The sequence below is a fragment of the Arachis ipaensis genome, chromosome B1 (genome assembly GCF_059453495.1).
Source record: "Arachis ipaensis isolate K30076 ecotype BB chromosome B1, ASM5945349v1, whole genome shotgun sequence".
NCBI classification, from domain to species: domain Eukaryota; kingdom Viridiplantae; phylum Streptophyta; class Magnoliopsida; order Fabales; family Fabaceae; genus Arachis; species Arachis ipaensis.
In genome coordinates, this window is record NC_142436.1 from 28,879,280 (window position 1) to 28,903,853 (window position 24,574).

General features: G+C 29.9%; 1 pseudogene; it reads left to right on the forward strand.

The window, feature by feature from the left end:
- Window positions 1–3,068: 3,068 nt before the first annotated feature.
- Window positions 3,069–24,187, forward strand: LOC148576067 (uncharacterized; annotated as a pseudogene).
- Window positions 24,188–24,574: the final 387 nt, after the last annotated feature.

The following is a 24,574-nucleotide window of genomic DNA, read 5'->3' on the forward strand; positions in this document are numbered from 1 at the left end:
TCATCCCTGAAATTTTTTTTCAATCAAATTGGTCCTTCAAAAATTGCGAATTAATCATATTTGTCCTCTAGTCACTCCATTAACAATTTTCTTAAATGATTGATATTGTAAAATGTTAATTAATAACATATATAATACTTGATATGTCTAATTGGATATTGACCAAATATGTATAAAAATTTATTCATTTTTCCCAATTACAAAAATTTTATTCATAGTATGACCTAATGACTAAATTGATAGATTTTCATAAACATGTTTAGTCAACGTCTAATTGAACATGTTATGTGTCATGTATACTATCAGTTAACATTTCACATTATCAATCATTGACAAAAATTGTAAGTGGAGTAATTGAAGGATAAATATAATTAATTCGTAATATTTGAAAGATCAATTTAATTGAAAAAATCTTTTAAAAATAAATTTAAAGAATATTTTATTTTTTAAAAATTAATTTGACTATTAACCCAATAAACTAAACATTGTTAACGTAATTTCATGCTACCTAAATTTGTAAAGCACCATTATATTATCCTTACATGTGAAGAAAAGCGTTGCAAGTCTCAGGACTTCATTAAATTAATAGCAAAAATAGTATAATAATATAACTATCATATTAACAACTTTAATTTATATTGAGATTACAAAAGTGTTAAATTGTAGGAATTTTGGTCGATTTTCATATACTAGTCAACTGCATGCATGTGCCCTAGCAGCTAATAATAATAATAATAGTGTTTCTTAGCTACAAATTCGCTTTCGCTTTGAACAATTAATACTGTGGGTGCATCTAACTAACATGTCATGATGTTCGTTTTTGGTAGGTTTGAGCATGATTATAGAAGTAAGTACTATTGAATATTATAAAATAAAGAAAAAATAATAATAGTCTCGTCCCTTAGAACTTAAAACAGAAAAATATGTCAACGCGGTTTTCTGTTAAGATTTGTTGACCGCGTCTAAGATTTTGGGCGGCAGCGGAACATGAAACTGAGAAAGTATATCTAATTGCATTAATAGCTACAAATATACAATAAAATAAAATAAAAATTTAACTAATATGTATCTTTATTAATATATATCCTAATTTCTAAATATATATGATAAGTTTGTTATTAGTAAAATTTTTTTATTAAAAATATAAAAAAATTCAAATTTTTAATGCATTTATTTCATCTTAATTAAATAAAAATATTTAAGTTTTTACTAATAATAACTTTTGTATGTGTTTTAGAACACATTAGTTAAACATATAAAATAAAAGGTCGTTGAAAAATAATTCTAAGTATTATCTACAGGGACGGACCTAAGCATACAAATGAGGGAGTATTTGTTCTTATGATGTTTTTAATTTTTGTTTTAAAAAATATAGTTATATATAATATGTCTTTACTTCAAATTTTAAATGACCTCACTACAAATAAAATAAATTTAATTAGCTAAAGTTTTAAATTTATTTTTTATTTTTTTATCATTTTGACTATTATTTAACCTAATCAAATTTAATTATTGTACCGTCAATTCTTTATTCTCTTAAACCCTCTTTTTATTTTTATATTTTCAACCTTCTTTTTTTATTCCTTGTCTAATGGTCATCTTCTCTTCATCAAAAAGTAAATTTTAAATTCTCCAATTTTTTTATATAGCTCTCCATGACTCTATGTATCTTTCAATTTTATTATTTTTTTGATATTTTCAATTACAATTTTTAATTCAAACAATTATAGTTTAGGTATCAATCTAATATTTTATTTTTTCGTGACTTTATATATTTTATTTTATTCTCGACTTATTCATCCTTATTACTTATTTTTTATCTTTTGTTCTATTATATGTACCTATGTTGCATATAAAATTTTAAAATGAACTGATTAATTTACTAATTTAGAATATATTTTTTATTTTTAAAAATAATGATAAAAAATATTTTAATTATAATATATAATTAAACAGATACATAAAATATTTTATCTAACATTATATCAAAATTAAATTAAAAAATATATAACAAATTTAATTATTTTAAAAAATAAAAAAATTATAAAAATTATGTTTTTATTTTTTTATATAAACATACTTTTTATATAAAGATTTAATTTTTCTAGTATTTATATATAATTCTAATTTCAAATTATAAATACTAATGTATTATTATGCGCTAATATGCCAGTTAATTCAGTCTTTTATTATTAAATGTGTATAAAAAGATTAGTTAGGATAATAAGTTATCTATAATTTAATTAAAATATTTTAATTTTAAATTTTAGAAATAAAAAATATTTTTTATAAATTATATATAATAAATAGTATTTTAAGAATAAAAGTGTTTGCTAACTCTTTTTAATTTTTATATCTCCATATAATTAATAATATTTAACAAAATTTATTTTATATATATATATATATATATTTTGCCCCCACTTCTAAAATTTTCTGGGTCCGTCACTGATTATCTGCGCATCTAATTAAGGGGTCAAGGCCAACTAACAATAGATTTTGAAATTTTCGTTATTTCTTTTTTTTTTTTTTTGGGTTCTTTGTAATCTTGTAGCTACTGCGTCTCTAATTAATTGCAACGATTGATTAACAAAATTACTTGCATATATATAAAGAGAACCACGCACTAATGATTGAGAGAAAAGAAACAAAACCGAAAGTCTAAAGCCTTAAGGGGGATAAAGGGTTGGGAATTCAAAATGGGAGTATTGAACAGGTTATGCAATTATTGACTTTTTTTTTTATGTGGGTATAATATAAAATCAAGACGTATTTTCGGCAAAATTGATTTTTTTTTTGGGTTATATATATATAGGGTTATTATTTATATATTCAAACACATATTATACCATTTAATTATGTAAATAAAATATGTTTATTTATTTGATAGGTTTTTATTATTTTACTGAATTTTTAATTAGGTCTGATATAGTTGTTATAATTCGACCATACGTTATAACTCGGCGATAGACATTATAAGATCGGTTATCAACCAAACAGTCGCCGAGTTAAAAACGTCTAACGGGAAATATTCAAAATGTAATGATCGGATACTCCATCCTATAAAAATGGAGGTAAGACATTTTTATATAGACAAATACATCTTGATAATCCATTCACTAACTTGAGTGTCGGAGTGTCTTTTGTAGGTACTTGCACCCCTTTATTTACTTAATCCGAGGTATAACTCTACTGAAGGAGAAAGCTCGGATTCATCCAACAGAAGACGAGATACATCCTACCGATTTATAGTTCATCCACACAAGAACAATTGGCGCCCATCGTGGGGCCTAAGAAATAAAACCCTTTCTTCCTTTTTCTTAGGTCTCAAAATCTCATCATCCACCTATGGCTGATCAACCTCCTCCAACACCCTTCGAGCTGCTTCAGATAGTAACCGAGTTACAACAGGCTAATCAGCGTATGGCAGAAGAAAATCAAAGAATGACAAACCAAATAGCCGAGTTGACCAATGCTCGGATTGATAATATCGACAATCGTAATGAAGGAGAAGAAGATAAGGACATGATTCTGTTCCGACGCACGTCTCTGAAACTCAGCGACACGATGAAGGTCGGCAAGCCGACGAAGAAAATGAACTCAAAAATGCTGTGGACCATTCACTGCTGATATCATGAACTTTCAAATGCCTAGGAGATTCACTCTACCAACGACCTTAATCCCTTATGATGGGTTTGGCGACCCAAAGAAGCATATTAAGAAATTTCGATCTATAATGATAGTGAACGGTGCTTCTGACCCTATTTTATGTCGTTCTTTTCCTACTTTTTTAGACGGTCCTGCACTTGATTGGTTTTGCTCTTTGCCTGCAGATTCTATTTCTCATTTTCAGGAACTCACAAAACTTTTTGAAGATCACTTTGTTGCTTCTTCCATTTACCTGCATGATTCTAATTACCTGAATACAATCAAACAAGGTCAAAATGAAAGCCTGAAGGACTATATCACCCGTTTTACAAAGGTAGCCATTACCATACCAGATCTTCACCCCAAAGTGTATCTGCATGCCATCAAAAGTGGACTTTGACCAGAAAAATTCTAAGAAGCAATCACGGTGGCCAAGCCGAAAACACTCGCCAAGTTCTGTAAGAAGGCTAAAGGTCAAATGAAGATAGAGGAACTCTGCCAAACTCAGAAATCAGAAAAAACTCACACTAACAAAGAAGAGGATAAAGCTTGAGACAGTAAGAAGCCTTTCAAATTAACTCCCTGGCTCCCCGCTATGACTTATATACATAGTTTAACACAAAAAGGGACGACATAATCAAAGAGATCCTAAATTCAAAGCTCATCAAGCCTCCCCGAAAGGCTGGCAATTATTAGGATGCAAAGAACGTGGATAAACTTAAATATTGCAACTTTCACCAAAAGCATAGGTACACTACTGATGAGTGCGTGATTGCCAAAGATTTATTAGAGCGATTAGCTCGGTAAGGCCACCTAGATAAATACATCAGCAGCCACATACAAAAATGTGCCACATCTTTTTTCGTCGGCAACTTTGTCAGGCAGTATTCCCGAGACAAGGAGAAAACAGCTCATAATCATCCTAACCAACCACGATGAGTTATTAACTATATTTCTGGAGGTTTTGCAGGTGGAGGATCCACAAGCTCTATCCGAAAACATACATATCTAGCTATGCTCTCGATAGAATGAACTTTAAATGAGACCCAGTCACCTCTCCATTTCCCACAGATGACATTTTAGACATCTGATTTCAATGCACACGCCACAAATTTGGATGACCCAGTTGTTATTTCTATTCAACTTGGAGACCTTCTGGTATGCAAAGTGTTGCTAGATCTAGGAAGCAACACAGACATCCTATTCTACTCTATATTCCAGCAAATGAAGATAAGTATAACATACTCTAGTCCTTCACTGGAGATCTGGTAGGATTCTCAGGTGAACGTGTCCCAGTATTGGAATTTGTGTGGTTATAAACCACACAGGGTGAGCATCCCTTATCTATTACTTTTGCAGAAATACGAATCTATATCTAAAATCCAAATAATGGTGGCATTTCAGAGCTTCAGTCTTCGACTATAGCTGTAAAAATAAGCGGGCCACGATTGTCCCTGTAATACAAGACTATCAAAGTTTAGAGCTCCAAAAGTCTGTGTGATTTTTCAGGAAAAAAATTTATTTGTAGATGCACAAAAACAACAAACATACCAATTAAGTGCATAGAAGTGAAGGGAAAAAAAGGGAGAAAAGAAGAAAAATTCACCTTAATTTCCTACCTTCAAAGTGAAAAATCTTGAAAAACACTAGAATATAACAAAGAAACTAAAAAAAAAATCTAATTCACTTGAAAACTCCAAAATCGAACTCTGTAATAATATGAAAATTCCTCCCTGAACATGTGGGAAAGAGATTGAGGTTAGTTGAGGAAGGAGAATGAGGGGCGTTGAGCATTGAAGAGCGTGTGAAAATCGAGTGTTAGGTGTGGGACGTTCATTGCGAAGAGAGAGGAAAACCATAGCAGAGCTCTCCGAAAATGAAGAGGTTGGGAATGAGTGAGAGAAAATAATAAGGACTATTTTTTAATTTTAGAAATATGAAAGTGTCTTCGTTTAGGGTTGGTGGCCTAATGTGTGGTATATTCATTTAGTTTAATAGAATATTACGTTAATTCCAATACTTTTGTCATGGTATGGATGTAATTACAAAATCTAATATGGTATAGGGATTTAATTGAAAATTCGGTAAAATTATAAGTACCCAAAAAGTAATTAAACCAATAGAATTTTACACTAATCATATAAAAGAGTTTTTATTTGAAACTGAATAAATAGTAAATGTACAACCTTATTTACAAATTCAAATACCACATAACAAAATAAATACAAAAATATTAAGAAAAATGAAAATACAGCTACAAATAAAAATCATCTGAACTACATGTAATCGTCTGAGATGAAGCATTATCATCACCCCTTGATCTATTACCTCCTTGCTATGATGCTGGTGGTAGTGGTGATGTTGGTGGTCGAGGGCTAGATGAACAACGACTTACAGGAGGTGGAAGAGGCGACATGGCTGGCACATCGTTGGACAAACTGCTCCCCAACTTCTTCCGCACGAAGGAAAAAAAGTCGGTTATCGTGTTCATACACAGGTCGATCTCAGAGAACTGGTTATTGACTGTTTGTTGGAGGCAGTTGATCGCCCCCTCGTACCTCTGATGAGCACACATCCACTGCTATTACTCTTGCTGGTAGTGTGCCTCAACCTCTACGTATTTCGTCTTGTGCTATTATAATAGGTCTTGCTCCAAGTCCTACTACAGCTCCCTGTTGAGCAGGGTAACTTGCTCTTTAATGTCCATAATAGGTTCGTTAGCAATGGACTCAACCATAGAAAATGCAGAATAGTGGTGGTAGAGAGACGTCTGACATCGTATACCTTCCCCTTTTGCATCTGCATGCAGAGAGTGTCCGTAACTCATCCTCCTTGTTGTCCCGCGGCTCTAGGCCGCCTATGCAATCTAAGTCACATGATCCTCATAGGCCTTGGCCACGGTCTCTTTGAATGGGCACTGATTTTATATCGGATAAAGCTTTAGCACAATTTAAATATATAAACTATAATATTGAATAACTATAAGTAGGTAGTGGATTCTCTGGTGTGCATAGATCCTTCAGTCTCGGATGCTCGATTGGCCCGTGCTTTAGCTAGGATCGCCTGATAATCTTCTGTGTTCTAATATTCCTTTAACTGGGAGAAGATATTGTTCGGGATCCAATCTGCAGGAACATCTTTGTTGTGGATGTCTATAGGTTCTTTGGGTTATGTTTGAAAATAAGGAATACAATTTTATAGATTTAAGATCAAATTGAGTATTGAAAGGTGCAGTGTTATTGGGATTTTGGGATGTAGCTTGAATTTGGTTAAATAGAAGTTTGATTATTTGAATTAGATGTTTTAGAAAATTTAAGAATGAGGACTGTGGTGTGAAAATGTGAGAGATGGAGTTGGTTTTTAGTTGAGATGTAGAGATTAAGTCGGAGAGAATAAAAGGAACTAGGTAGAAAGTACAAAGAACACCAAAATTTTACAAAATTTGTAAAATTTGACCCAACTTTAAATGATCATAACTTAGTCATTGGGACCGAGGCAGAATTTGTAAGACCCGGTTAATTAACGGCTAATTAACCCATAAATGAGAATTTATTCTAGAAAGCCAAAAATTTTATTTTTATGGCTTAATATGATAGAGGAGATTGGGACGAGAATTTCGGTACCAATTTTATAGAAAACGGACCAAGATTGGACCGAACGGGCCAAACCGGTCCAACCGGACCCAAAGTGGGCCCTTGGCCCAACTAAACTAAACCAAAACCCTAGTTTTCAGTACTCTCTCTCTTCACAACACTCTCATTCACGCTGAAATGGTGGAGAGGAAGGGAAGAACACTCTCTCAAGTTCTATCTCTCACTTGATTTTCAAACCACCATAACTTTTGATCTAGAGCTCCGATTGCCGCACCGTTTGTGGCCACGCGTTCACCGCGGAGAGCTCTACAAAACCCATACAATCAATCTTGAGTTAAGTCACGTTTTGCTCTTCGAAATTCCAGCCCTTGTTTTCGAGTTTCATGGGTAAAATATTGAGATTTTGGGTTCTTTGATGTTATAGGACCCAACTCTCTTGAAGGAGAAGGTTAATCTTGTCTCCTTGGACTTTGAGTGTGGTAAGATTCTCAACCCTAGTGTAAATTGTTATTCTATGATGTTTGGGTATTGAGATGTTGTGTATGGATATGATGATTGTGGCTTAGGTTGTGTATATGTGAATATTGGAGCTTGATTGGTGATTTTGGAAAGCTTGGAAAATAGTTTTGTGTGATAAAATCTGTTCTTGGAGGTATTGATACCTTGAGAGCTTGTGGACAAGTGGTTTGGAAGTGCTCCGGTTGAGCGTGGGAAATCGGCTAAGGTATGGTTTCGGTTTTCCGTATCTAATATGTAATGTGGTAGGAAATACTTAGGCTAGAGGCCCTAAGATAGGCATTGAATTGTTGATGTTGTTGAATGGTTGAGATATATGATGTGATCATATATGTGATTATGAATATTGATGGCTTGATTCTGTGATATATGAGAAATGCATGTTGTGATATATGCTTGATGGATGATTGAGGTTGAATTGATGGGTGATACCATGTTGATGGTGAGTATGATGTTGATTATGTATAATGATGGTTGATTGGAAATGGTATTATTGGAAATTGGGGTGAGGGAGGATGTATGACATGATATTGTGTTTGTCCTTTAGCCATTTGATTGAGAAGTGTTAAAAGGGTTGGATGGTGATTTTGGAAAATTTGGTAAAATGTCAATGTGTGAGTTGAGGATGGCTTGATGTTGATTTTGGTACATTTTGATTGATTTCAAAGAGAAGGGATAAAATTGGCATGTTTTGATTGATTTTGAAAAGAGTTGAAAGTGGCTTGTTTTGAAAATGGCACTTTATGGTTTTGTATGAAAACATGGTTTTTGGGCATACTTTGACGGGACATAACTTGGACTACGGATCTCTGATTTATGCCAAATCTATTTAGAAATAAAATTGAATCCAGGATGTCCATGTCATTCGAAGAACGGGTGAAAAACGATTTAAAATGAGAAAGTTATGTCCGTCGGAAGATTGGGGGTTGAATCTGTGAATTCTGCAGCTTTTAACTTAGAAAATTTTTAGCAGAATGACCCCCCGCACGTAGGCGCACTTGGCGCATACGCGCCGTTCTTCGAGAAAGCACCATCCACGCGTGCGCGTGGTGTGCGCGAGCGCATCGATGCGCTGCACCAAATGCTCAGCCATTTTCCAGAGAGTTGTGCCAGAGTTGTGCCAGTTTTGTGCCTGGGGCGCAAGAGCACCCACGCGTACGCGTGGTTGACGCTCGCGCGTCGTTTGACTATTTTTCAACCCGCGCGCCTGCGCGTATGACTCTTACGCGTCGATGAGTTTTGTGGCCATCCACGCGTGCCCGTGGAGTGCGCGTACGCGTGGCCCTGTTTTCATCCCAAAGTTGGTTTTTGAGTTTTAAAAGCCAAATTTCATACTTCTAAGCCTCCGATCTCACCACTTATGTCTTGAATCATTATGATATGCCTAACATGAGAAAAAGGGCTAGTGAATGTGGTAACTTGCGAGTGAAGCAAGGGGAAAAATGAATGATCATTGAGGATCAAAGATGATTATGTGAGATGCGGAGGATGGCGGTGGAAGTGCTTGTTGTGCCATGGGCCGAAGGGCCGTAATTGTTAATGAATTGGCTGGTTATGGATTTAACCGTGAGCCAAATGGCTAGATTATTGCCGTGTTACGGCGGAGCCATGATTATGGCTAAGTATAAATGCATATATGCTGTTGAATGAATTGTGAATGTTTGCACTTCCACCATCGGAGATGAGGGTTTCCCTGGGAGGAAGCAGTGGCTAGCCACCACGTGCTCCAGGTTGAGACTCGAAGCTCTTTTGACCCTATGTCGTAAGTGTGGCCGGGCACTGTGAAAGGCCCGGATGAGCTCGCTCCCGTAAATATTCAGCAGTGAGGGTGATGGATATGGATCATGATTATGATCAAGTTTATAATGAGTATAACTCGAGTTGGGGATGCGCGATAGAGGGACAGTCCAATGGTTAGCTACCAGGACTTGTCGAGTTGGCTCTATAACCAACAGATGATATCATCAGCCACTAGGGACAGGCATGCATCATAAGCATACTACATGAATTGTTTGAGATTGCCTATTTGACTGCATATTACTTGCTAATTGTCTAAATGCCTTATTCGTTCCTATTTGTGAATCTCTTGTCTGATATAACTGTGTTTGCTATATTATACTCCTGCTGGTGGTTGGGAGGTCTGAAGGAATTGGAAAGGGATGTATTAGTTAGACTGAAGGATCTTTAGTCAGTTGCCACTTACGGTTTAGTTTGTTTATGAGCTTTGATATTATCTGGAGGAAGTTCTAGGATTGCCTTAGGCTTTCCTCTATTATTATGTATTATATATGTGGAAGCTGTTACCGTGCTGGGGACCTCTAGTTCTCACCCATGCGGATTTTGTGGTTTTCAGATGCAGGACGCGAGGCTTCTCGTTAAGGCATGCTGGAGACTTCTGGATTAGCGAAGATCCTTTGTTCTTGGGACTCCGTCTTGGTTTATATATCTTGTTTAGATACTTTTATCTCCATTAAATAATACAAACTGTGATGACTCCTTCTAGAGGGGATTTTGGAGAATAGATTTCTGTATTTGTGTCCCTTTGGGTTTCCTTTGGGGTTTTCCTTATTTTATTATATGTATATATTGCTATGCTCGGACCGGTTATCTTCGCAGCCGGATTTTGAGTCTTGACATTCCTGTTTTTGACACTCCTTTGTATATATATGATCTCGCGTTAGCTTATCCCTGTTTGTTACGTTATCGATCGGAGTGTTGCGCTTTCGAGTTACGGTTTTTGTTTACCCCTTTTTCTACAAAGGCTCCTAGTTATAATCAATTATTCATACTACTATACGTACTAAATTTTGGTTTTAGAGGTCGTAATACCTTGCCATCTCTAAATTATGACTTAAGCATAAGACTCTGTATGGTAGGGTGTTACAGAATTTGTTTTGTCAAAAATTTAGTTATGTCTAGTTTTATGCCGTTAAAAAATAGAGACTAAAAGAGCATTCTGAAAAAAGATATGACTTGTTATAGTGAAGTTTGGAGGTTGAATGGTAATGTTACAGAATTTTTGGATTAGTAATTTGAATAGAATTTGATTAAAAAAAAATTAAATTAATAAAATGCAAATTATACTTGTTTGAATCAAATTGAATTAGATTAAAAATAAAATCAAACTTATATAATTCAAATTGTAGTAAAATATATCTATTTTATTTTTTAAATTAATTTAAATTGTACTACAAACACTTTTTATTAATTGTTCAATGATATGATTTCATTGTCAACATAAACGACATAAGTAATATAATGCAAAAGTTAAATAATTTGAAATTTTTATATTTAATTTTTTTAAATCTAGAAATACAACATTATGGTCTTAAATTGCCAAAAGATGGTGTATTTTTCAATTTTCACATAGATCACCACATTTTTCCACTATTTATATGTTTTTACAACTTTAAATTTACGTACTATCAATACTCTGACATAATTTATATGTTTTTAGATTTCAAATTTTAAAACATAAATCATGACAGGTATCACAATTTACCTATTAATACTAACACATACTGTTCAAGCACGATTTATATATAAAAAAAAAGTGACATATTTAAATTCGTTCTAAGAAAAACATGTAATTTTGGGTTTCTTTTAATTTATTTAAGTGAACTCCTTTATTAATGGAATAATTCTTTCTGTTTTCACGGGAGAAAATTATTGAATGTTCATCCTTCATGCTGTCACTTTGGCAGTTTATTCACTCATGGGGGGGGGTTATTTTAATAAATAAATTAATTATAATAATAACGGAAATTAATAATTTTAAAAATATTTATTAAAATAAATACTTTTCTCTTATCTCATTTATACCGTGAACAAAATAATTTTATATGTATCTCATTTACAGTGTAAACGAGATACATGTATTTTTTTTAAAAAAATTGAAAATAATAAAAAATATTAATAATATCAATAATTCAAATTTTTAGTATACAATTAGTACATAAAAATGTCAGTAGAAGAAATTAAAATAGATATATTTGATCAATTAATATTCAAAAAATTGATGGGATAATGGAAAAAGAATTGAAACGATTATCTCTCACGTTATCTCCTACTATCCACGTGGGAGATAACCGTTTCAATTCTCTTCTCACTATTCTCATTAATCTTTTCTAACAATTAACAAAGGATTATTTTTATTTTTTAAATTTAAATTAATCTAATTGAATCATAATTTAATCTAAAATTTTTTAAAATAGATATGTTTGAAATAATATGTGGATGAACGTTAGAAAAATAATTCTATATGTATAGTAATAGCTCACGTCAGAAAAAGAACCTATACTAAGTGAACCTCGCGAATCGTGGAATTTGTTTTGCGGTTAACTAAAACGTTGAATTGAGTCAGGACGTGAGGTCTAAATTTTTAATACAAAAGTGTTCGATCTCTTCAATGCTTAAGTGTTGTTTGTTTGAGTTTTTCGTGAGAAAGTAAAAAATAGTAGTTATAAACAGTGACGGATCCAAAAAATTTTGATAGTGAGAGCAAAATTTATATAATATGATAATAATTTTTATAATAAAAATAGTATGTATATATAAAAAATTAAATATTAAATTATTTATTAACCATTATATATATGTATATAAATATATATATTGTTTAACTTATTTTTAATGTGTATTTTATATCTCAATATATATTTTATACGGATAGTTATTTTTTATGTACATATAACATGATTATTGTTATAATTATATTTTGTTATTATAAAATACGATTAGCTTTTAAAATATCTAATATATAAATTAAAACACTAAAATAATAATTTAAATAATAATATATAATTTAAAATTCTATTGTTTTAGGTTTTATATTTTTAAAAAATTAAGTAATTTTTCTCTTAACACTATCATCAAAATTTCTCTCTTTCTATATATTACTAAATAATTATTTAAAAATTTACTTCCTAAAACAATTAGAAGCCGACTTTTATTGATATTTATAGTTAAAAGTTCTTTCAATTAACATAGTTGCTACGCAAAAATTAAAGCTAATTTCAAAAAAAGATAAATAATATTTCTGTGAGTTGATCTTTAAGAAAGAACACTAATAATTTCATTTAAATATGAGAATTGATCATTCTAACGAATATCTAATAAAAAATTTTTAAATTGATGATTAAGTACCAATAAGTGAGTAAAAAATTATTATGGGGTCAAATTTAATAATTTAATAGGGACAAATAAATATTATTATCATGTAATACCCAAAAAAATTTCAAATTGTAATAGGGACACTTGTTCCCGCAACATTCCACTTGGATCCATCCCTGCCTGCAAGAGACTCCAATGTTTAAGTTAACAAGGGTTTTAAGCAGATTTTTAGTAAATTAGAACGTAAGTTATACTTGGGGTTCCAGTGTATTTATAACAGAACCGATAACTATCTTTATTGGAGTAGTTTCATCTTTTCTAATGGATAAGCATTCCCTTTATCTTGGGAATTTGTTGGGATCTAACATTCTAGATGAGGTAGAGATAGTAAGAGATTTAAAGAGGGTAATTACTTATTTGGTTAAGTAGAACTGGACCTCTACGTAGATGTCCGACTTCTTCAAATAAGTCGGGCTGATGGTGAAGTCTACCTTTATTAGTGGGCCTTTATGTGTTATTGGGCCTGGCTCTTAGTTATTGGGTCAGGGTACGAAAAGAACCCAATAAGAAAGTATGGATATTTTACTAAGTTGTTGTATCCGTGTGTCGGATATATTTTGAACATGATATTTATTGGCACTTATCTGATATGTATATTTACTGTATCTAACTGTATTTTAATAAAAAAATAAAAAAAAATTCTCCAAACATGATTAAACACACCTAAATACTATTAAATGACAGCGTATTCAATTTTATTCTTAACATATTCTTAAAATTAATTTAAAAATAATATATATTATTAACTATTAAAATAAAAAATATTTTAAATATTTTATATAATTAAAATAAAATATTAAAAATAATAAAAAAATTAATTTATATTTTAATATCAATAAAATTTCAAAATATCAGTATAATATATATATATATATATATAAAAGATTTTAAAATTTATATGTCAATATATTTCATATTCTATCGTATGTACATCATAGACAGTATCGAATCAAATAATCAATATTCTATAGTATATAGCAATTTTCCCTCACTTCTTTTATTTATTATTTATTACTATTTTATTTCTATATTTTTTTTATTAGTAGCTGGTAAAAAACCTGTTTCCGAAACTGAGCTAAATAGAAAATTTTCCAAGTAATTGTAGTTTTGATATTTGGGCGAAAATGTTGTAAAAATTTGAGATTACGTGATATGGGTGACATGTGGGTTTCACATGATTTAGCACATGTAAGGGAACAGAGAACACCTGCAAAATTTGAATAAGTTCATTAATTTGGGGGTAAGAGAGAGAGAGAGAGAAATATTTAGGCATTAGGATTTGGTTGTTCCTTATAGAAGGAGCTATGTAGCAAAGTAAATTAAAGCCCTTTGATCAATTCCTTTGTTGATGGGGACATGGAGGGTCAAAGGAACATGGCCTTTTTAATTTTTGCTTCTTACATAAATTAATAATGCTCTTTCACCCATAACCCATACAACAATTTTAGTATCCTAAAATCTTGGGTCCCATTGGTCTGCTTTGGATAATAATCCATGCCTAGTAGTGTGATGTTAGAAATTCTCATAGTGATTATGAATGATTCGTCAATTACACAACCAGAGTTTGAAATATGATCATGTTTTGCTAAATGATTATTGATCAATGGCAACCTATTCATTCATAGCTACGTTAATTTTATTAGACTAATTACCTTATTAATCACCATGAATTGATAAATAATTATTTTACTTGTCTTCTTTAAGCAAGTATGAGAATTCAATCGGGTCGTGTGCATGCAACAATTTTATTAATTTTATTGGTCAGCAACAAAATTTAAATAGAATTTAAATTTGCTAGACTGTTACATATTAATTTTTGACCTATTAAATTAAAAATATTATTAAAAAAAATTAATTATCATGTCAATTAACATAACCCATTGATACTAGTATATTTTGGAATGATATTTAATTTCATTTAAAGTTTAAAATAATATATAAAAAATCGCCAGCTTGCATTGATGACTAATTGATTAAAAATAGTATCAACCTATAAGCATGGTTTTAATCTAGATGTTGCGTAAAGCACAAACATGATCTTATGCAAATTTTTCACTTTTTTTGACATACAGATTTGCAGGATTTTATGGTAGGAATATTAGAACATTATGTGATCTAATATTTTAAATCGTGTACACACCACTGTAGGATTAATATTTAATTGATGATTTCGGGGGGAATATTAGGATCCAAGGTTAACTAATTAAATCAAAACTCTATCTTGGTGGCAACTAAAGATAATAAATAATGAAATTAAATTTAAACTATTCTAGATCCGATCCTTACTCGTACAGAACTAGAATATACTATTGTTATCATGTCGTATGTAGCAAAATCATCTTGTCTTAGTAACATTCAGGTTAATATTGTTGGAATAATCAAGTAATTAAACCATATGATATTTAATAATAATAATTAACAGAATTTTACATAGTAAAACGTTCACCTAGATTAATTATTATTATTTTTAATTAACTTAGTATTAATAGGCCAACTTTGTAATTATGATAAAATCTTCATAATTTAGTTGAGAAAAGCTGTAATTTGCAACCAAAATTATCGGTTGCTAAAGCTTCTTGAGAAGGCAAGGTTTGATGATAATAATATAGTTGAAATTAGAGAAACAAACCTACAAATTTATACTCCAACACTTCCCCCAAAATTAGAAAGTGTCAATAAGAAAAGGCGGGTATACACTATTTAGAGCTACATACAAACTATTTTCAATCTTAATATTTGTGTACTAAACCACATCTAAAAATATTGAGACAAAGAGAGCGCCAATCATAAACATTCCTAGAACACAAAAGTTGTGTGTGATTCAACATGCTGGAACATGTCCAAATCATAAAATCCAATATGTCATAATATACCACTTTTTTATCAAAAATTTAAGCGGATAAGAGACCATATATGAATGGTTACATCTCTAATACATTTCTTTATACAAAATCTCATTTTAAATGTGTAAATTTTCTTTTGCATAGGTCTTTTCTCTCTTTTTTTTTTTTTTTTTTTTTTGCCTTGTACTAAAACTCTTTTCTTTAGGGTGAATAAGGATTGAACACCAAATTTTTAAATCACAAAAACTTTTATATCATATTATGATACAACTTTTTCTAAAAACTTAAATTGATAGAAGAATGCACATAAATTATTCTTTAACACGTTCTCTCAGGTAAGAACTCTTTTATAAGTTTGCGCTAATTTTTATTTAACTCATACCAAAATTCTTTTTTTTTTTTTGGGATCACCAATGTAAGAATTAAATTTTAGATTTTTAAATCAAAGAAGTTGATAGAAAGAGACATACAAATAATTATATCTTTAATAGTAAGAGACAAGTTTGTATGGTATGTAATTAACTAAGTTACCTTGCATCCATCAACATGAAAAGAATATTTCGTTTCCACCCATAAAATTTATTTAATTTTCAATGTAATCCTAATATTTTACTCAAACCTTTTAAATTTTAGAAAAACTATAGCCCACAACTTATGTCATTTAATGATATCTCCATAGATCTATTAACAATGCATGAGAATACATTCTCTTACTATTCTCGATATATAATTAACGTTACAAAAATGTTTCATCATCGTGCTCAAGAAACACAAAGTAGGGGCCGAATGATCACAAAAGATACAATAGCCTTTATTAATTATAAGGAAAAGATACTTAACTAAAGAATATATGAATGATTCATATATGGGTCAATCAAAATCAGATTTGTTGGCTATGCTTTTTGTATGATCCCACTAAGGAGATACATGGAGTCCATTATTTGAGTTAACTATTCCACATGAGCATGGCATGCAGTTTTGGAAAGTTTTGAAGTATATCAGCACATTAATATTTTAATAATTTTTAATTGTTAATTTTAATTATATATATTATATATTTTTTTTATAATTAAGATCAATGATTAAAATGATTAAAATATCAGTATATTTATGAACCTAGTTAGCTAGATGGTTTTTTTTTTTTTTTTAATTTTTATTATTTATAGGTGACGCATTATTGATGATCGTGATTCAGATTCTGGCACTTTGACCATAAGACATGCATATATGATCGATCAACGTCAATAATTTACAAATACAAACAAGGAGGATAGCTATACTACTATAAGTCTATTCATCCATTCATTCATCATCTTAAAGTACATAGGAAGAATTAGTATAAGTTCATCAATGCTGAATTGAAGCTGACGATTTTGACTAAGCTATCTAATTGAAAAAGAATTTGATAAGGGCGGTGTATAGTACTGTTTTTTCTCGTTTGTTCTTAATTGTGAGCATTGTACTTTCGAGCTGCCTTCCCTTTTCGGACCAAATAAACTTTGCTGTAATCTACTATTATTATCGCTCTAAGTTAATTCTACATGAAAAGAAAATTCGTATAATGCATTAATATTGAACCAATAGTTACTTATCGCAATTTACAAATTGTGTTAGGCGTTAGTATATATTTCTTTTCGTAAGTTGCAAAAAAAGATAGCCTCATATCAAGGTATTTTACCTAGCTAGTTAATCAATTTTAACGAAAAAATCCATTTTAAATTCATATTAAAAAGTTTTACCCTAACTAAATATAACTAGTTAATCCACTTTAATGGAAAAAAAATATTTTAAATCAATATTAAAATCTTTTACCTACCCTAATTAAAATTTTCTCTCAACTTTTACATTATTTAGAAGACTCAAAGTAAAGATTATGCCTGAAGAACTGAAAATCTAATTAAAAACCATAGCTTTTTTCCAAGTAAGAAAAATAGGGCTGTTTTATTATGAAAGAACATGCTTAGGTCATTTTTTGGTCAATTTAAATCTAACTATTGATCTCTGACAAAAAAAAAAAAATCTAAGTATTGATCATTTTATTTTGATCGCTTCGCATAGAACAAACATTGTTATACAAATTTACGTCTAATATATCAAATACCATTTAAAAAATATATCTTTCTATAATAATTTTATCGAATAAAAAGATTTATAATTAAAATTCAAATAAAATAAATTATATAAACATTATTTTTGCAGTTAAAATATTTTTTTGATGACTATTTTTCAGCTAAAATATACCAACATAAATATTTTTTTATATATTCAAGGAACAACAATTAACATTATTTGATTAACAACAACATTAGTTATTCACCAAAGTGGTTGGTGTTCATTTAGACATCAATCATAATACTACGTACTAAATGACAGAGATAAAATTATTCATGTATCTATTCTTATCAACTTAAGATTTTGAAATAAGTGATTTTATGAGATAATATTAAAATTTCTATGATCTAAAGATTTAGAAATAGATCTATATTAACTAAAAAAAAGGAGAATTTTAGTATCATAAAATTATGAACTCTATGATCTTTAATTTTAATGATAAATGTTAGTAAAGGATCAATACTTTTAGTTAAAAAAAGTGAAAATTTGGCTAATTTGCTCTAAATATAAACTAAATACAATAAAAATATTAATAATGTAATTTAGTTTTCCATCACTAGAAATAATAGACGTCTAAAGCAGGAAGTGATTTTTTATTTGAGAGATGCTAAGATAAAGACGTTTAAAACATTTTTTTTTAAAGATAATTTTTAACAATTAAAATTTTACATATGTAATTAATTAAATCGTATTATTTCTGTCATAATTAGATTGGACAAACTGATTTGGCCAAAAAATTAATAAATCAAATTTTAAACCGGTTTAAATTAATATTTTTTTTTTTGAAAAATGATTGTAATATCCTATTATAAAAAATAACTAAAATATTCATATTATATATATATTTTGAAAACCCTAAATTTTAACTCCATGAGGACATATTATATATATATATATATATATATATATATATATATATATATATATATATAAGAAAAATGCAGTCATTTTCTATAGAAAAATATTAATTTACACTAATTCAAGATTTAATTCATCAATTTTTTGGTTAAATTAATTTGTTTAATTTAATTTTAAAAAAAATAATATAATTTAATTAATTATATGTATTAAATTTTAATTATTAAAAATATTTTAAAAAAATATTTTAAAAATATAATTTTAAACATCTAAAGAGGTTTTTTTTTATTTTTGTTTGGTTGAATATGATTGCCATATTGACGATAAAGGGTTAGGAAAAGTTAGACACGGAATAGTTTTGAAAACAAAAAGAAAGAGAGAAGCATGGGCAAGATTCCATTACGAACCATACCAATGGGCCTTGCCTTTTAGTCTAACTACGACTTATTGGACAAAACTTTTGGTCCTGCTTGGCCTTTTATAGAACAAACTTTATTTATGATCCCCCAAAGTGTACAAGATTATGCTCCAAATTGTGATCTCTTGTCATCTATGGCGGTGCCTCAAATTAAAAGGACAAAAGCTAATGAAGCACTCAAAAGTAAGTAACATTTTCTTCATGCAAATATTTTTGTCGTAGTTAAATGTTCTATTTTGTACTGTGGTCTCTAATCACCCTTACATGAGGGGAATAAGCGCCCATTGTTTTTTTGCCAAGAGCGCCCATTGTTAGTTGAATAGTAAACTCTAATGAGGAGTGCTAGGGGTCAGTAGATTTTATAAGTTATAGTCATCAATTAATCATCAATAGTGTATTTAATGGTGTGAGATTTTATCTAATGGTAGATAATCACTCATTTGTGTTTTGCTGGCTAAGTGCTGGCTAAATTTTAACAAATCTACTGGCCCCCTAGACTTTCTCTACTCTAATTATTAGGGTTTAAAGTACTAAAGTCCTTTTTTTTTTCTTTTTTTTTTTTTGGGGTCTAAAAGTCCTTTTTGTTTTGTTGCAATTTTTCTTCCCGTGTAAAATTGTTAAGCATTTAGAAGCGATTTGATATTTCATAATCCAAACCAAAAGGTATAATGAAGATGAGACGATGTTTGTTGCCCAAATCTGCTTTGTGCATTTTCTACTCTTTTTTATCAATAATATATCACACCATTAATTTTTGAATGGTTAAAAATATAATTTTATACTTAACATGCGTGTGTGAAAATAATATATAGAGATTGTGTGTGTTTTAAATTTTAACATCTCTAAATCACTGCCATTTTATTCAAATAACGGCTACGTTTCTTTGATACAATACAATTTTCACCCCCTAAATTTTTTTAACATTACACAATAATAAAAATAAAATATTGTTGCAAACTCAATTTGAATTGTTAAAGAATATATTAGAAGAATCATAAAATCAAGGTGTAAATATTCAGCTACATGTGTCATACTGTGATATAATTAAAAATGTAGACTAATCTTTATGACCATTAGGACCTGCAATATCCAACTTATACTTGTATACAAGTTGTAAAAGAATGATAAACATAGAAGAATTGCCAATGAGCCTTGGCTCTAATGGCATTTCTCTTCCCTCCCCACCTCAAGGTCTAGGGTTTAAATTCTAGAGAATGTAATTGAGGAAAAGTGTGATAAAAATATTATATTTATTTTGTATACTAAATTATTAATCACTTTTTTAATTAAACAAATTTGTTTTGTATTTTTTAGTATTTTCTCTTTGTATTTAGATTGAGTATTTATATTATTTAGTTTAGTATTAATCGCTATTATAGATCTATTTAAAATTTAATTTTGAATAAAATTATCACTTTATATATTTGTGTCAGAAATTTAGTTTGAGTAAAGAAATTACTTAATTTTATAACTCTGTTATATCGTACATTTGTTTAATCAAATATTTAGAATTCTTTTTTGTCAATTTGTGTAAATCATGCATTTTCACTTTCACGCTGTTTCCTAACCATTGTTAAACCATATTTAGAGGATTCTTGAACTATTAAGGTTGTTCATGGACAGAGAAATTAATAACTTCATAGGAATTTGAGCCTATAACAATAATAGGAAATCATGATTAGAGACTCTCTAACACTTCTTTTTTTTGTTTCCTACTGTTATTCTCCAACTCAACAAATCAAGGACAAATGTGTTGTAATATTAAGTTCTGTTTTTTTTTTTTGTACAAATACAACACACACCCACACACTTCTTATATACTTACCAATTTTTTTCTCCTCGGATACAGTCGGTAAGAGTTGAAACTCTCAATTCTAGGTACCTCAAATAAATTAGACAACTTCCAATCTTAAGTACAAATACAACACACACCCACACACTTCTTATATACTTACCAATTTTTTTCTCCTCGGATACAGTCGGTAAGAGTTGAACCCGAGACCTTTCGAATGGGGAGGAGGCAGAATACCGTGTGAGCTAAGGCTCATTGCCTATTAAGCTCTGTTTAAAGGTTTGTCTTTGGCCTCTCATTTTGGGTTCCAAGTCTAAGGTTGTGCATGGACCATGTCTTTTTTTTTTTGGGGGGGGGGGGGTCAAGCATGGACCATGTCTTATTCATACCACTTTCTCAGCTTGAAACCATTTTAGACAACAGGCCCCAAACAATAGAACAATGTTATTTTATGGTCCGTTATTTTGATGGGTTTGATGACATTTTGAATCAAGACCAAAAAACAGAAAAAATAAATATGGGTCATAAGATAAATCTTAATAGGACGTTGTGAACAGAGATTCCAAATAATTGTGATCAGGGTGTCAACGGTCAACCAAACTCTAAGGGTGACATTTTGCTGGATAACCCAAACTATTCAAAGTTCAAAATATTTGGAGCTTCAGTTTCGTGTACACCAAAAACTTTAAAATGCTTCTTTTTGTTCCTTCGGTCCCACCAATCCCATCCCCCTCCTACTCCACTCCAATCCAAAAATCAAAACACACACTTCTTTCTGCTCTGTCAAAAACTGTAGAACTTGCTAATCTCCATGTTAGTGACTTAGTGTTAACATGCGCCTTTCATTAAATCACAGATTAAACAAAAAATATTAATATTGATAAAAAGGGTAAAAAAACTTTGTTATGCATTAAACAATCAATACTAAATGTAAATTAAAATTAGTTACTAAAATTAACTAGAACATACATTAAAATACAAAATACAATTAAAAAATAAATTAAATTATACATATATTTATACATAAATATATGGTGGCTAATTTTAGTATATAGCTAAAATTTATGTAGATTTAATTACTCTCTTAAAAAAAACTTAATTAAGCAATTAATTATCCCAACCCTAAAACAAACATCACTATTAAAGACAAAAGTAAAGAGAGAAAAAGAATTACAAAAACATTATAAACACACTAAAAATAAATCACCAAATAAATTAATATATATAAAACAGTTAAAAGAATTAATGCCACATTTAATAGTTGTTTTTTTGTATATATGTAATATAGTTAAAAGAATTAATACCACATTTAATAAATAAGATATTTTAATTTAAAGCTTTTTTTTCGATTGTGATATAAATTTAATTTTGATACACTGTCGGTGTAAGTCAATTTTACACATGCATCAAATTACATATCCGCAAAAAAATTATCTTTTATATTTGACTACGTGAATAGTCATCTAAACAAACGGATGTATTTGGATGACTATATAAAATATTTTACATTATCAGTACATCAAAATTAAACTTGTGACATTTTAAAACTAAAGGTTTCCAAGTGATATGTGAAGAGAGATTGAATTAAAAAATCACATTTTGTAGCTTATAAAAGTAATTCTGTAAAACTTGTAAAGTAGGAGATTATTTAGAGAGAGAAAGAGAGAGAGACTCCACCACAAAATATGGCAATTTGATTATAAATACCAATTCAAAAAGTCTTACCACTCTTTTACTTACCTAAGTTACTCCTACCTTAATAACACCTCAAAGAGTTCACCCAATTTAAAGAAAGGAGAACAAAATGCACTCTAACTAACACAAGTTCAAATCAAAATACTCAAACAAAAATGAAAATAGTTTTTGTGTGATTTCACTCTCTTTACCTTTTGTATCTTTCAATTAAAGCTTAATCTATAGACAATAGAAAATTTGCAACACACTCAATAACTAAAAAAAATACGATTGCAGCAAAGGCTGAGTTTTTTCAATCTGAATCGGTTGCTTCTTTCTTGGTTGATTTCCTCATACATATATGCAGCTTAATCTTTTCTTCAATATAGGAATCATTTCTTCTTTTATTGTAGTAACCATTGCACTCATCAAGGACATAGCTATTAGCTTTGATTGAGTATAACATCTTTATTTAGCTTCATAACAAAGTGCGGCAGCTTTTTCTACATAGAGTAATATGATTATTGAAGATAATAATCAATCATGAACTATTTTGCATGAATCATGAATTGTTTTATGTGACTATTTGATTGTCTTTCAATTAATACCAACAATATTTATAAAAAAATGGTTATAATAGGATTTGTTAATTATATTTGTTACCATAAGGGTTAATATTTAATTTTTGACTCAACATTAACTTTTACAAATAGGATAATTTTTTTTTATGAGTATCCAATTTATTCCCTATTCATTCCTTTTTTGAAGGGCTATATAATTTCTGAAAAATAAAATAAATAAATTAGTCTCTAAATTTAGATGTCATTAGGCAACGTGATATTTCTATAAAATTCAATGTTGAAACAAAATAGAGCTTATTTATGTGTCATGTTAGAGTGATAATATAACAGTTAAGTATCGTATTAAAGATGAATTAGTGTAAACCTACCTTTGGATCCTTGGATTTAAACATAAAATTTACTGCCACTAATGGAAATTTGCTCGAGAATGCAGAATAATATAGGAGGTTGATTGGCAGGTTATTTTACTTCACTATTTCAAGACTCGATATTTGCTTTGCTGTGAATAAACTAAGCCAATACATGTCTTCTTCTCGCACTAACCATTTGGATGCTATCATGTTTTGAGATAATTGAAGTATGCACCTGGACAGGACTTGCTTTTTTCAGTTTCTTCCTCTTTATCGGTCAAAGCATATGGGGATGCTGATTGGGAGAGCTGTGCCGAAACCAGACGATTCACTACTGACTATTGTGTCTTCTTTGACAATTCTCTAATCTCATGGAAGTCGAAGAAACAAGACACCGTTTTGAGGTCCACGGCTGAAGCAGAGTATCGATCACTCGCCAATGTCACTGCTGAAGTTGTGTGGATTATGAGACTGCTTTGGATTTTGAGATACAAGTTGATCCGCTTTTCATCTTCTATGATAGTAAAACTACAATATATATTGCTGAGAATTTCACCTACCATGAGAGTACCAAGCATATTGAAATGGATTGCCACTTTACTTAAGAACGTGTACAAGACAGTACCGTGAAGTTGGTGTCTGAAGTCAGGACATCAGCTTGCTAACATTTTAACAAAAGTTGTGCAGCCTACCTTATTTAAGAACTTGATCAGTAAATTGAAAATCATTCACATTTTTTTTTTCTAACTTGAGAGAAAATATTAACTGATATCTTACTTTATTTGTTATAATTGTTATTTATTTACTATAGTTAGTTGGTTAACTTTATTTAAAAAAGAATCTCTTTTGTTAGATTTTATTAATGATTTGTTGAGATAAATCGATATGTGTATGTATATGTGTATATATATTTTACATCTAAGCTAATAAAATAATAACAAAAAATTATTTTTTTCAGTACCAATTCTAGTTCTAACATTAAAAACTTATTTATCCTTAATATCCCAATGCATAATG